The following is a 15,152-nucleotide window of genomic DNA, read 5'->3' as shown; positions in this document are numbered from 1 at the left end:
TATATACATTCATTATCTAACTTGTCTAATGTGTAATAAGTTAATTATAGTAGTTGAAATTGTATTATGATATCGATTTTAATTATTTGAAGATAGAAAACTCGAGAGCATTTAAAAAATTTTAAATGCACGTTTTATTTACTTGATGCATTTTTAACAAAAACTAACCCTAAAGTAATTGAACACGTTCAAGAAAATTTCAGTCATTTTCTTCTGTCATGTGATGCAATGGACCTTCTACATACGTCAACTCATACACATACGTATAGTACGCTTGATGTGAGTAGACGTGAAGTTTGTTCTATGTTTTTTCACTCTTTCTTTTCCGGTTTCAAAAAATTTAAGCTGATAAAATAAAATGGTGAATTTTTTTTTCCAATTGTGTTTATAATTTTCTGTTATTAGCTTTCATTCTGAAATAATAAAAAAAAAACTCAACCGACTCATACCTGCACTTGGAGTTATTAAAAAACCACAAACAGGCTAAAACAGTTTTTTCCTTATTTTTAAAACCCTTTTTTATTTATTATTACGATATTATTATTGTTCGCAATTGTTATGGGGCTCGTACAGAATTTAATTACGTAATTTATAATTATGTTACTTTGGAGGAAATGGTTTTTTTTGTTTTTAGCACTAGTTCTTGAACATACATTCATTGACTAATGTGTGACGAACACACACAGCACAAACCTATGACGCATGCTCTAACATGAGATGTAATACGAAAAAAATCAAACTAAGATCACGTCCATGGGATCATGGGCTGCTGGAAACAGAAAGGTTCGTCTCATATAAGATACCGTGGGCAGTGAAGGAAGAATCACACGATCATATATGTATATAGCTGGCAATTCTTACGTATTTTTAGAAAAATTTTACTTTTATATTTAAAGTGATAAAAAAAATTCTAATTTATTCTTGGATTTATAAATTTATTTAAGAATAATTTTAACTACTACTTCATATGAAATAATTAAGGAGTTATATAAATATATGATAAGCATAAGTTCGTGCAGTCAAAGTTTGACTGAGAGACGGCAGTGAAAAGTTTGATTCTGACCCACGCGATTACGAAGGCAGTTTTAGCTCTGATTCTTGGAGCTTGTGGTGATAGTTATAAGAATGTGTGTAGTCTAACGCTAGTAGAAAAGATGGTTTAAGCAGTGAGAAAATTGCAGTCAATTGCAAGCTTACTACTTGTGGTAAATATTCAAGTGAATATTTTTTTTTTTTTTTTTTTTTTATATTATTATTACTATTTTGCACTGAAAGTATACAGTGAATTAAGCCATGGAGGTCCAAGATCCAAATAGCAATGAATATCCTATTACAACAACTACTCCTCAGCCAGGAGATATGGCGCAACAACTCTCTATCATGAATTTTCGGTTATGTGCTCTAGTTGAGCAAGTCGCAAAATTAAACGAACAAATAGAGGATCTTCGCACCAAGAACTCTCAATTGGAAGCTGAGAAAAGACATCTGGAAAAAGCTCTTGATAAAGCACAAGAACCAGTGATTTCCCCAACCCTTCCGATTACACATAAAAAACGCAAGATATCAACTAAAAAGAAAACGAAAAACAAGCAAAATACAACTGCGGCAACTAAAAATGACGCCACCAGCAACAATGAAGACAAACAAATATTAAACGATAATAAACTAAGCGATTCATTGGAAACCGATGAAGAAAACGCTATGGAACTTGAAAAAGTTATTGATACGCTTCCATCAGCAGAAAGCGGCGAAGAAGAATTCAACAAAAACAAGAAACCTCGATTTGAAACTGATGACAAAAAACAACGAGAAGATGAAAGTGACTTCTTTCAAACTCCCAAGTTTAAAAAGCAACGCATTCCACCAATCCTCATCAAAGATCCTAATTTCAACTGGAAAAAAATCAAAGAACTGCTTCAAAATAACAACTGTTCAGACTTTACGGGCAAAGTGTTTGGTGATCAAATCAACTTAAAAGTAGCAGATGACGATGCTCATAGAAAAATCACAAAAATCCTAGATGACAACAAAGTCGAATATCATACATTTCTTCTTCAACAGGACAAACCACTCAAAGTCGTGCTCAAAAGCATACCTGCCGAATACGATGCAAATGAAATTGAAAACGAACTCATCAAAGTGGGATTTGTCCCAACTAAAGTTACCCAAATGACAAAATTCACTGAAAAAGGCAGAATTAACTTGCCCTTATTTATAGTGACATTACCAAAGAATAATCACAACAAGGAGATTTACGACCTCACGAGACTTATGAATTTAATAATCACAGTAGACAACTACAAAGGGCGCGGTGGTGTGACACAGTGCCATAGATGTCAGAATTTTAACCACGTTCAACACTTATGCAGACATGCTCCTAGGTGCTTAAAGTGCGGTGAAGGGCACTTAACATATACCTGCCAAAAATCCAAAGATACTCCGGCCAAGTGTGCCAATTGTGGTGGTCCCCACCCTTCAAATTATAAACAATGCTCTAAATATCCTCAAGTTGAATCCAGACACAGTTACAGCTCCAATAACCAAAATAATGAAGTCTACCGAAATAGAACTGCTCCAACTGCAACATATGCCTCAACCCTTAAAGAAGCTAAGCTTCGGGATCTTCAAAATGCCCAGCAAGAAGACAGAAGTCTGGTTCAAGAAGCACACACAATCCTGAACGAACTTAAAAACTTTGTGGAAATTTTAAAAAACAATGAAGGATTCAACCTAATTCGCCAACTAAAAGCAACAGCGGAAGCCGTAAAATCAACCAACTCCTCAACAACTAATGAATAAAGCCACTTCTCGTAAAGCACCACTTCACATTATAAACTGGAATGCAAACGGAATTTTTAACAAAATACGCGAATTTAAAGACTTTATTTCTGAGTATGACCCAGATATTATGATTATCACAGAGACTCATCTTAACAAACAGCATCACATAAAAGTTGCCAACTACACGACCTACAGGTGTGACAGGAATTTCAGAGGCGGAGGAGTTGCCCTCCTGGCGAAGAATAGCCTAATGACAACCGAATTTAACAAATCAAACCAAGCTGGATATGAACAAATCTCAATTTTTCTTAACTACGATAACAAAAACATCAAGATCACTGGAATTTACAATGCTCCAGGTAATGCTCTCTCAGACGATGACATCAGACAACTTTTCCCAACAAACATAGAGACAATTGTAGCTGGAGATTTTAACTCGAAACACACAACATGGGGATGCAACAGAACCAACCGCAACGGACTACAGCTCAAGAATCTCGTGAATAAGCACGCACTCACTGTTATCGCGCCATTATGTCCCACATATCTACCAAACATGAGAAATCAAAGACCGGACATTCTTGATTTCGCTATATCCAACTTGAATACACCCATAGCAGCTGACGTTATAAATGCATTATCTTCTGATCACCTTCCAGTCTACATCTCGATTGGGATATCCTTATCACAGGCGAGTAAGCAGATCCCTAGAACCGACTGGAATCTTTTTCAAAATATTCTCACATTAAATAAACCAAACCTTGCAGCTCTAAAGAGTACCGAAGAAATTGATACACAAATTACAATTCTTCAGAATGATATAATAACGGCCTATAATAAATCAACTGTATCAAAAAAACTCGCTTCAAATTACCTTAAACTTCCATCCGAAATCAAGTTTTTAATCAAACAAAGAAACTGGTGCCGAAAGAAATACCAAAAAACTTCTGATCCAGACTACAGAGAAGAGATGATTAATCTTAACAAGCAAATAGACAAGAAATGCCGTTATTACAGAAGAAGACAATGGGGAGACAAAATTGAATCGCTCAGTACGGAGGATAATTCTGTCTGGAGAATGATAAAATCACTTCAAGCCACACCTCAAGTGGATAAACCCTTACATAAAGATACCGGGTATGTCTTCACAGCTCAAGATAAAGCTGAAACTTTTGCTGACTCTCTTGAAAAACAATTTTCTCCAAACCCGGATTTCAATCTGAACAATCACAACATGGTTATCGAAGATGTTAAGCAATTCAACGTAATGCATTCATCTCCAGAGATAATTGAACCGACCAACACGGAAGAAGTTATAAACCACATCAAAAAACTAAAAATGAAAACAGCTCCTGGTTGTGATAATATCAAAAACAAGATGATCAAGCTACTACCAAAACAGTACATAAAACTAATAGTTCATATCTACAATGCTTGCTTTACCTTAAACTACTTCCCTGATGCCTGGAAGAACGCAAACGTCATACTTTTCCTTAAACCCAGCAAAGATCCTACTTTACCTGAAAGTTACAGATCCATCAGTCTTTTGTGCAACTTAGGAAAGCTCATGGAAAAAATAATCTACGCAAGGATCAAGCCTCACCTTACTTCACTACCAGACGAGCAGTATGGCTTTCGGAAGCATCTTGACACAACCAAACAGCTCCTCAGAATTATCGACTATATTGGACGTGGACTACATAACAAACAGAGTTCAGCACTACTGATGCTAGATATTGCAAAGGCTTTCGACCGAGTTTGGCATCAGGGTCTCATCTTCAAGCTTATACAACTGAAATTCCCAACTGGTATCATTAAAATAATACACTTACATAATAGAACCTTTCAAGTTAACTTTAAAAATATGAAATCAACAAACAGGAAAATAACAGCAGGAGTACCTCAAGGAAGCATACTTGGGCCCATACTATTCATATTATTTACCTACGACTTTCCCATCGACCGACAAGACTTTAACAGCATCACAGCACTTTTTGCAGATGATACAGGAATTGTCGTGAAGTCCAAAAATCCCAACATTGCCTTACAAAAACTCCAAGAAAAGATCACAGAAATAGAAACCTGGTGCCTAGACTGGAAGTTTAAAGTAAACGGCCAAAAATCGAAACTACTAATCATTCAACATAAAAGAAAAACGATCCTCCCTAAAAATCAAGTTGTACTCTTTAACGAAACGATACCCATAGTCAAAACAGCAAAATATCTTGGTCTGGTCATAAACAGCAAATTTAATTGGAAAGATCACGTCAAAACAGTCATCAACAAAGCACAAACAGCCTACCACAGATTACAAATCCTTCTTCAGAACCCTAAAATGGAGCTCAGACTTAAACGTTTACTTTACATCTCGATGATCCGTCCCATCCTGACTTATGCATCTCCAGCTTGGTGCAACATCTCTACATCACTCCTTAAAAAACTCAAAATATGCCAGAACAAAATCCTCAGGAAAATAACAAAAGCAAGATGGTTTATCCGCAATAAAAACATACATAGCGACCTCAACATAGATTTCTTAGATCATCACATTGCAAAGCAAAACTTCAGATTTTTTGAAAAAACCAAATATTGTGACACCGCAGGATTCAACGAAATTTTTACGTTCGAAAACTTAAGAGAAGACATAAACCTCAGGCCGATTGCAGCTCATTTTTGTAGTGACATAATTTTAACTAAAATACAAAATATTTGATTTCCTCTTATTCCAGTTACCAGAAAGAACCACCTTAAAGATTAAATACAAGATGAATGGGAAAAAGGCCGCTAACGGCCCCAGGCGCCCAGTTATATTTCGATGATGATGATGATGATGATGAAGTTCGTGCAGTTAACCTCAGATAAAATATATACATATATTTGTGTGCAATGGATTTTTCAACATGAGTTTAGCTACCACTTTGCAAAATCATTTTTGAAGAAAGGAAAAGCTGTCAGGTATATGTGCATGTGGTTATCCTGAACGAGTTTAGGCGTAAAAGATAGCTCTTTGCATTTTTTCCTATTTTACAAAGTTTTATGCAATTTTGAAGATTTTACGAAATAAACTTTCATAATAATCATAAAAGCAAAATTAAAAAAAAGTATATATATACATAAAATTTATTAAAAAAATTCATATAATTTTATATTACAAAAACTTCTAACAATTTTCATTTTAATGATGTCATACTGATCATGTATATGCTTATACTAAACGGTTTAAGGAGTGAGGGATAGGAATTTATTCCTATTTTACAAATTTTAATGCAATTTTGCACATTTTACCAAATAAACTTTCATAAGAATCGTAAATAATAAACAAAGTTAAAAAAATATATCTGTAAAATTTGCTTAAAAAATCCATATTAATTTAAAATAAAAAATTTCTAATATTTTCCCTTTTATGACTGTTGCTTTCTCTTAACAAAAAAGTAAATATCAGAAACACCAGCCAAAATGTTAACGTCCTAAGTTGTTTTCTAACTCATATATCTCAAATATCATAGGTTAATAGTGCTCTGTTCTGTCGGACTTCGATCTGTTTATGAAAACTGTTCTTCCTTTTAATGAGGCGGAAATGGATTCAGTGGATGATGTTCAATCAAAGAAAAGAAAAAAAACTCCATAGTTTATATTGGCTCAATCAAAAACCAATTTATGTTTTTAAAAGTAAGATATGTTTTTTTAGATCAAGGAAGGTTAAGATATATTTTTTAATGCCAAGGTGGCCACACGTGGATAAAATAAAATTATATATGTATATATAAAATATATATAAAATATATATAAAATATATATATATATATATATATATATATATATATATATATATATATATATATATATATATATATATATATATATATATATATATATATATATATATAAAATGTTTTTTTTTCTTCTTTAAATTAGAGCCTTGCTTCGGAGATTTAAGACACTCAAACTTAATTTAATTTTCTTAGTATAAAGAACAATTTTAAAAAATACTTTTCGACAATTGTTTGGTTTTACTATCTCTCTACCAATAAGGATTTGAAGAACCCTTATAAAAACGAAAAACAGAATTTATTCATATTCATTACTTGGTAGAACGTCTACAAAAGACAATTTCAAATTTATTCCTCTGGGATCAAACTTTCTTTAAGTTTGCGTATGACGGCTATTGATATTTTCATCCACATAACTTGGAGAAGGCATAAAAGTTCTTTCACTAATTTTAGACGGTTGTTGCACCTTTTCGTCTCAGTGTTCATTAGGGTTAAGGTCTGAGTACTGGGCAGGCCAGTCCATTCCATCAATCCCATTGTCACCGTGTCAATTCATGGTATGCTTTGCAATATGATGGCTAATGTTATCGGTTTGGAAGAAACATGGGTATAGCCAATTACCATCCATGGGTCAAATGCATTGTCATTCATAATAATGTAGCAAGTGTCGACGTTGAGTTTACCATGAACAGGAATCAAGAGTCCCAGACAACATCTTTGATCAGGGCAGCCAAATTCTTCGCTTTTCGAAAATATTTTATAGAGTGGTAGACACTTAAAAAACTAAAGCTTTCAGAATAATTCGTAATTTGACCAACATTTCAAAAGCCTCACACCGAAAAAGCTGGACTTACTTTATTTACAAAAATTGGTCACCTGGGCCGCGCAGAAGGCCCATATCCCATACGTCATGTATTATTGCAGAAATTTAAAATAAAAAACAGCTTGAGTTCATCAGTCTATGGGGTGGCTGCGAAAGAGATGAAACAAAATGAAGTTTCATATGACCTCATTCACATGAAGTGGTGTGGAAAACAACTTCAAATTTACAAAAAAATGAGTCATTCATTAAATTATAAGTTCATCTACAGCAAGAAAAATTTTTTCCAAAAAGAGTAGAAAGGTGGCAGCTTTGTCTTAACTGAGTGACTCCTATCACTACCATACCAGAGAAACATCTCCAGATTCTAGTTCCACCTCCGGGTATCCAAATACTTATAGGTAGATAGTGTACATGCAGAACATGGATAATTTCTTTCAATCAGATTCATAATTTGATGTTACCTCTCGGAAGATTAAGGCTCAGCAACAAACATATTACTTTCATTCCAAATTTTTGAACACTCATAAGAAACGAGGTGTCAGAAAAATCAGGAAATGTTGCTGTCACAATTCACGAGACATACGCGGAGTGTCTCTAAATATTTTTTTGAAACTAATCCAAGAGCAACACCTATTCCGACAACAAGGCGAGGAAGCAAGTAAAAAACAAACAAATGCGCCCCCCCCCCCTTTTTTTATTTACCAACCGTGAATGTGTTTTTCAGGTGTTTTCTTTAGAAATCTGGAAGACAACCAAGAAAAGGTCCCTGACACGATGACAACAAGAAAAAAATTGTCGAGGAAAACTGTAATTGAGTTCAATGCTTTTCAACGTCAACAAAAATCATCATCTCAAATAAAATCACGTGTTGATAGTTTAATTCTCATTTTATCGTTAAAATATTCCCCTTTAACCTTTTCGGGACGGGCGAGTCATAAATGCATTCGTACGGATTCAGAATCAGGATAGTAAAAAATAAAAAGCGGTAGCTTAAGTTTGGGCATAGCTAATTTGACAGACTGCCTACCAGGTGGTCGAGCGGTTAGCGTGCCCGACTGTGGTGCCAGTAGCTGCGGGTTCGAATCCCACTCTGGACATGGATGTTTCTTTCTCTCTCTTTGTGTTCTATGTCCTTTATCCTTTGTGTGGGATTGTGTGAATGTGACCCGCCCTATAAACGGGTTTGTGGTTGTGTGACGTGGGCGACGCTGATCCACCGCCGTGGCTTCGCCACAGGTGCCCACTGGGTAACGAGAAGAGGGTAGCAGTTCTGGCACTTTCAGAGGCCAATGGACAGTAGTTCCAAGGGCCTGCCATTAAGAAAAAATTTGACAGACTTATTTTTGCTTTCACTTTAAATCTAACACACCCGATCCCTGCGTGTTAAAAGTGTAGCTATACAATTTTTAATTTGAGCTAAGTAGTGGTGAATTAAATAAAGCAAATTATTATTACCCCACCCACAAATAAGGAGCTATAAAAATAGTTTGGCTATCAGTTTTATTTTTTTTACCCTGATTAATCAACACCCTGAGAATGCATATGACTCGCCCGTCCCAAAGAGGTTAACGAAGGCCTTGAATGTCAAAATCGGACAATGATACAGCATCCAAAATTAACTTATTTAGATCAGAGTTCTTGGAGAGTTTAATGGTTAAAAGGAGAAAAAATGATAGATCATCGTGTTATATAATTAAGATTTTTTTACCAAAAGATAGTTAGACAGTTATTTCTGTCATAATATATTAATATGAATAATTGAATGTAACGTTATAGTACAGTTTTTTTTTTAAGGCGAGAGTGGTAGGTGTTTAGAAAATTAGGTTTTAACGAAACATCATCACCCACACGGTTCATAGAATGAAATTAGCTCTCAGTGATTACCGCCTGTTTCCTAATAGTATGATACTTTTGCCCAAAAAGTGATTCAGTTGCATGGCGAGGTGAAAGATGAGGTCGGAACATGGCAGGAAGCTGATATGACATGAGCATATAAAAACTGCCACTGTGGTTAAAAATAAGACATTGGCTGATTTGGTGATTATAATAAGAAAAAAAATAGGCAAACGTGCAATTTTTTTTTGAAAAAAAAAATAACGGATTTTTTGTGTTTGTAAGAAAATATAGGAGAACTTTTTATCTTTTTATTATAGGACAAAATTAAGTAATATTGCTACTGGCCAGCGGTCAGTTAAAACATTTTCAACAGTGGCCACTTTTTAAAAAAATTGAAAATTGTAAATTTATTAAAAAAATTTTATGTTATTGAAGGGCATTTCTTTTGAAGCATTTCTAAAAATATAGTAAACAAGCTTAATTTTTAGAGCGACGAAACATTTCAAGAAACAAGTGTAAAATCAAGTAGATTCTGAAATATTATGGAAATATTCATAACAATCTCTTATTTATTAAAATAAACTGCAAATGGGGTGCATTTTCGATGAAAAAAGAGCGATCAGGTGACGATTAGCAAAAAATGTTTTAAGTGCTATTATTTAAATTAAGTTGTTCAGAAAAGTAATTTCGTAGTTTTTGTTTTGTTTTGTTTGATGAATATGAATTATAGAGAATTTTATTGAATCATTTATTGTCTATTCTGGTCCGATACATTTTGCCAACATTCTGGCATGATTCCACGCGCTCAAAAGTTTTGTTTTTTTACTGGCAAAAAACTGAGCTTGATTTGCTTCTCAAACGTCAAGAAAATTATTCAATTTTGAAGCCCATCATCACTTTGAGACGAGAAATGGGTTATCTACAACAATGTCTCTACAAAAGTTTTGATAAGGTCAAACCATTACTTCAAATAAGGCGGTCAATAGTGTTCGGTTTTTTATTTTGCGCACAGTTCATTTTATAAATGTAATACAAATAATATATGTAAAAATACCAAATCATGTTTTTAAAAGTATCAATACCATGTTGTTTCCATTCCAAATATTTAAATGCGAAAGGCATTGGGAGGATAAGCATTCTTAAGTTGACAACGCTTAATGTTCTTTCTCGTTATCACCACCCCATCTCAATGTTGAGGCTAAATTTAGTTGCAGTAATCCTGTGAATTTTAGGTTAACTCTTTCTTCCACAGCCTTGCAAACACATGTGCTGAAAAATCTCGGGAGTTTTTTTTTTTTTAAACCCCTCAATTCAAAAAGACGTTGAAATCAACTATGAGCCTTGAAAATTGTCCATGGTGATTAAGGCACTTTTTTTTTTATATATTTAAAGCACAATAACAATCATCAGAGATCCTTGGACAATGTTGTTAATGGAAGGAGAAGTGCAATGTGTGAAGAAATGTTGCCAGCTCTGGACGTTTTGCCCTATATTTATTTATGTTCTACATTTTTATTTGTAAATTCTTTTCATTACCTCTAAAGTAATGAGCTATAAGCATAAACAACAAGTGTATTTTCTTTGCAACGGAAACAGTTGACTTTTTACATGATTTTATTTGCGTGAATTTGCTATAAAATTGACTTAATGTACCAATTTGAAGAGAAAAAAATGAAAAAACTAAGGAGAAATGAAGTTAAAGTACATAATTAAAATAATCTAATTAAAAAAAAGTTTCTTTTTTAACAATTTTTTAAAGATAATTTCAAATTCTGCCAGCTCTGGACGTTTTGCCCTATATATATTTATGCTCTACATTTTTATTTCTGAATTCTTTTTATTTCTTTCATAATAAGCATAAACAACAAGTGCATTTCTTTGTAGCAGAAGTAGTTTACTTTTAACATGATTTTTCGTGTGTGTGTATTAGCTATAAAGTTGACTAATTGAACCAATTTTGAAAAAATAAATAAAAAAACTAAAGAGAAATGAAATTAAAGTACATAATTAAAATAACCCAATTAAAAAATTATCTTTTTAAACAAGTTTTTAAAGATAATTTCAAAATTTAAAAATCTAGTCTCGCATAGGTTTTAGAATAAATCTCTAATCAAATGTTTCGAAAAATGTGTGTGTTTTAATAGGAACGCATTTGAATTTTTAAAACATTTCTTTAAAAAAGTGACACAAAAGGCTTATATTTAAGAAGAATAGTTTTGTACTCACTTTATGTAATGAATATTTAAACAGATAGAAATAAAATTATTTAAATTTTCACAAAATTGAAAAGAAAAAAAACTTATACAAAATACTTTTGATTAAAAAAAATTTACTTGTGTTTCAAATCATAAATTTTAAAATTTCATGTAGCGTACGTTTCAGACATTATTCGTGCCCAAAACTTTAAAAAATTGTAATTTTTTTCTCCAAGCATTATTGTGCAGATAACATTTTTAATTATGTGTAAATAAACAAGATTATTCCTTTTCTTAAAAAAGTTAAGCGTAGTTCCTTAACCCTTTCGCGCCGACTGTCACAAATACGTGACAGCTAAAAACCGTATCAATCAGGGTAAGAAGATAAAACTGGTAATCAAAGTATTTCTTTAGCAGTTTATTTGTGGGCGGAGTTATAATTTTTTGATTTATTTAATTCACCATTACTTTGTTCAAAATAAAACTATTTAGTTATACTTTGAATTAACATTGATTATATATATGATTAAACTAACAATAATTAAAATAAAAGCAAAGTAAGTCTGTCAAATTAGTAACGACTACATTTAAGTTACCGTTTTTTATTTAATTGCAACTTGATTCTGATTTTGTACGAATGCTTTTCTGAATCACCCGTCCCCAAGGGGTTAAAAAGTAGTTTCTTTCCTTAAAAAAAGAAAAGAGTGGTAACATAAGTATTTCGTTATTATAAGTAGTTGATTATTATTTATTTCTCAGAAACAGGACAGTTTTGTGCACCATAATATTTTTTCTAGTAAATATTTAAATTTAGATCTGAACCCTTAGCATGGTGCTATTTTAAAGCTAACGTTGTAGATAAAAAAAAACTTATTATTTATTTTTTATAAACAAATACGTACTATCACTGTTTTCATGTGAGTGTTTTTCATATAAACTAACCACTTTTTGCTAGGCATTATCTGATTATTAGCAACTTAGTTGAACTTTTACTTCGGTTTTTTTTTCTCAATCATTCTTTGTCGCAGTGATAGTCAAAATTTAAACAATTTATTCGTGAGAAATTTTTCGTGTCATAATTATTTTTCAATTACTATTTATGTGGAATAATCATAATTAATAAAAATCATAATTAATAAAAAATTTCTTTCATAAGCAATTTTTCGGTTTTTATACTTGCAGTATTCAGTTTAAATTATTAATTTAATCACTATCGTAATCTAGTTTAAATCATGTTGTAATCCAAAATTCCTATATTTAAAATGCGTTTTTTTTTAAAAAATTTAATGTATTATTTTTTACTTTAATTTGAAACATACAATTTTTAAAAGACAACGTGCTAAATGAGTGTGAAATAAATTTAAAATGTTTTAATTTATTCATTTGAACCTCGTACTACATATTTGATGTGCCAGCTTTAAATTAAAATATGTATATCAAATTTTGTTATCATTCGATCTTGACAGGGCCGGATAATACTGAATTTATCTATATGTGATGTTGATTCTACTATCCCATAGAGTTACGTATAAACTACGCAGTTAATGAAGAACCCTTATACTGTTTGGAAATAAAGCAAATTTGGTTAATTCATCGATAGTAGGAAAAAATAGCTGAAATTTTTCTCTTTTTCTTTTTTATTACTCAAAAAAAAAAAGATCAATTACAAGGGTGTGAAAATTCCAATTATGTTGCTGTGAAGAAAACAAAAAAGAAAACTGGAATAAATGATAATCAAGCATTCATTTGAAGTTGACATTAATTACAGTAGATTGGTCAATTCTGGACAACAAGTTGAGTTAAACCATTCATGACGTCACCTGCAGACGATTTATTACGTTGACAACCTTAAATACAAGAAGGAAATTTTGACATTAAGGAACAATTTTTTCTCCTTAATGATGAAATGGGACAACGTCATATGTGAAATAGCAGTTAAGCAAGCTGTATTAAATATATATATATTTGTAAAATTCTGCCTCGATTTGACGATCATAGGAGAATAAAACAGTATAACTTCCCTTAATTATCGTTTTATTATCCACTAAGCGATTTTAAGCAATCGCTTTCCAATCTTATCGTCCGATGTTATCAATGGAAGGATGACAATTTTTTTTTTCAAATGGTGAATAGTAGTGGAAACATTATTTCATAATTAACATTTATGTTGTATGAGCAAAATATGTGCATCTTTAAATATGAATACGAAACGTACAAGGAATCATTTTTATTCAAATTAAAATGGCACGTAGCAGAAAAAGAAATTCTTTTAAACATAAGAAAGGAGCAAAAAAGAAAAAAGGATTTAGCAATAAAAACGGCCTTTTTTTTATTTATTTTTTTATTTATTAATTTTGACATATCGCATGCCATCATATGTTTTTAACAAAAATTTTTCAATCATTCAAAAAACGATGTTTTGTTCCACTGATATCTAAAGAGTTTCTGTTATAATGAATTAATATTAATTTTTAGAACACTAATATCGAATGACAAGTTGAGAAAATGAGAATTTTCGACACCTTCTTTTTGCTTAAAATCAAGTTTCTGAAGCAAAAGCTGCTCTATATATAGCTGCAAAAGCTGCTCTTGACATTTGGGTTGTGTATGGAGAGGGTTCCATAGCTGAATCATTGGTATGGCAAGTTTAAGAATAGGATCTCTAACCTCAAAGACGCATTTCGTTTTAGCTAAAGCCCTGAAAACTGGATAATCCATGTCTTTAGTCTTAACAATTCAGTTGAGTTCGATGAAGAGAGATGAAATCAACTTTTGCAAGGAAATTCATGAGAAACTTCAAGAAAACTGGTAGAGAAAATGCTTCCATACAAGAAATGCTTGTAGAATGCTCCCATACTTTAAATTTTTAAAACATAAAAATAAATGGCGGAAATTTAGTTGTCAACCCAATATTAATCATTTTGAAATTAAAGGACAGATTTGTTCGTAATCTTGTGTGGTAAATTATTCTATGTTGATTTTTCGTAAGTAATTTTAAACTTAATTTCAGCATATTTTTTGAAAGAATTGTGCTGAGTTTCATATGTTCCTCATACGCCACCGATTTGATTCGAAGTAGTGGTGGCTAAAAACTTTGCAAGTCAGATTCACTTAACATACATAATAATTAATGATACGTAAAAACATAAATTTTTCTACAACTAAAAAAAAAATTTTCACTAAGAGGAGCAAGCTATCATCTCTGCATATACTCATATACATTTAGTCGATACAAACTTCTTACCCTCCTCTTATAAAATTGGAAGTGGTTGAAGAATAAGGATATTTTTCATCAATTTATGAGTTAAACACGATATTTTCACTACCAGAACATGTTAATAATTCACATTAAGTTCCAAAACTCACAGAATAAAAGCTACTACTTAACACGTTCACGCCGGGAATAGAGAAAATACTGGTAGAAGAACTATTTCAATATTAGATAATATTCGGGAGGAGTTAATCTATTCTCAACAATAACGATTCACTGTAAGGAAATTTATCACGGCGAAGAACCAATTCAATATAAAAATTGCATCCGTTAAAAACAATTGGTAGTTATGGATTTTTATTATTTCCGGAAAAAAACTAAAAAATGAAATTTATTGTTACCAGTTTTTACTCCGGTGCGCTGCCAAGATGAGACAATCTAGCGTGACCCACCGGTGGATCAACTCGGCGTGAACGTGTTAAATACTACGTAAATTGTCTACTGCTCGGCAGAGTCGGAAAAAATCCAAGAATTAC

At 32.2% G+C, this 15,152-nt stretch overlaps 1 protein-coding gene across 1 annotated transcript in view; it reads right to left on the bottom strand.

The window, feature by feature from the left end:
• Positions 1 to 15,152, bottom strand: part of LOC107440882 (uncharacterized) — a 134,061-nt gene that overhangs the window by 108,978 nt on the left and 9,931 nt on the right. The gene's annotated exons all lie outside the window — the stretch shown is intronic.

This window comes from Parasteatoda tepidariorum, chromosome 2 (genome assembly GCF_982258835.1).
Source record: "Parasteatoda tepidariorum strain Cologne lab strain chromosome 2, Ptep-v5.0, whole genome shotgun sequence".
Classification (NCBI taxonomy): domain Eukaryota; kingdom Metazoa; phylum Arthropoda; class Arachnida; order Araneae; family Theridiidae; genus Parasteatoda; species Parasteatoda tepidariorum.
This window is presented reverse-complemented; position numbering and strand designations above follow the sequence as displayed.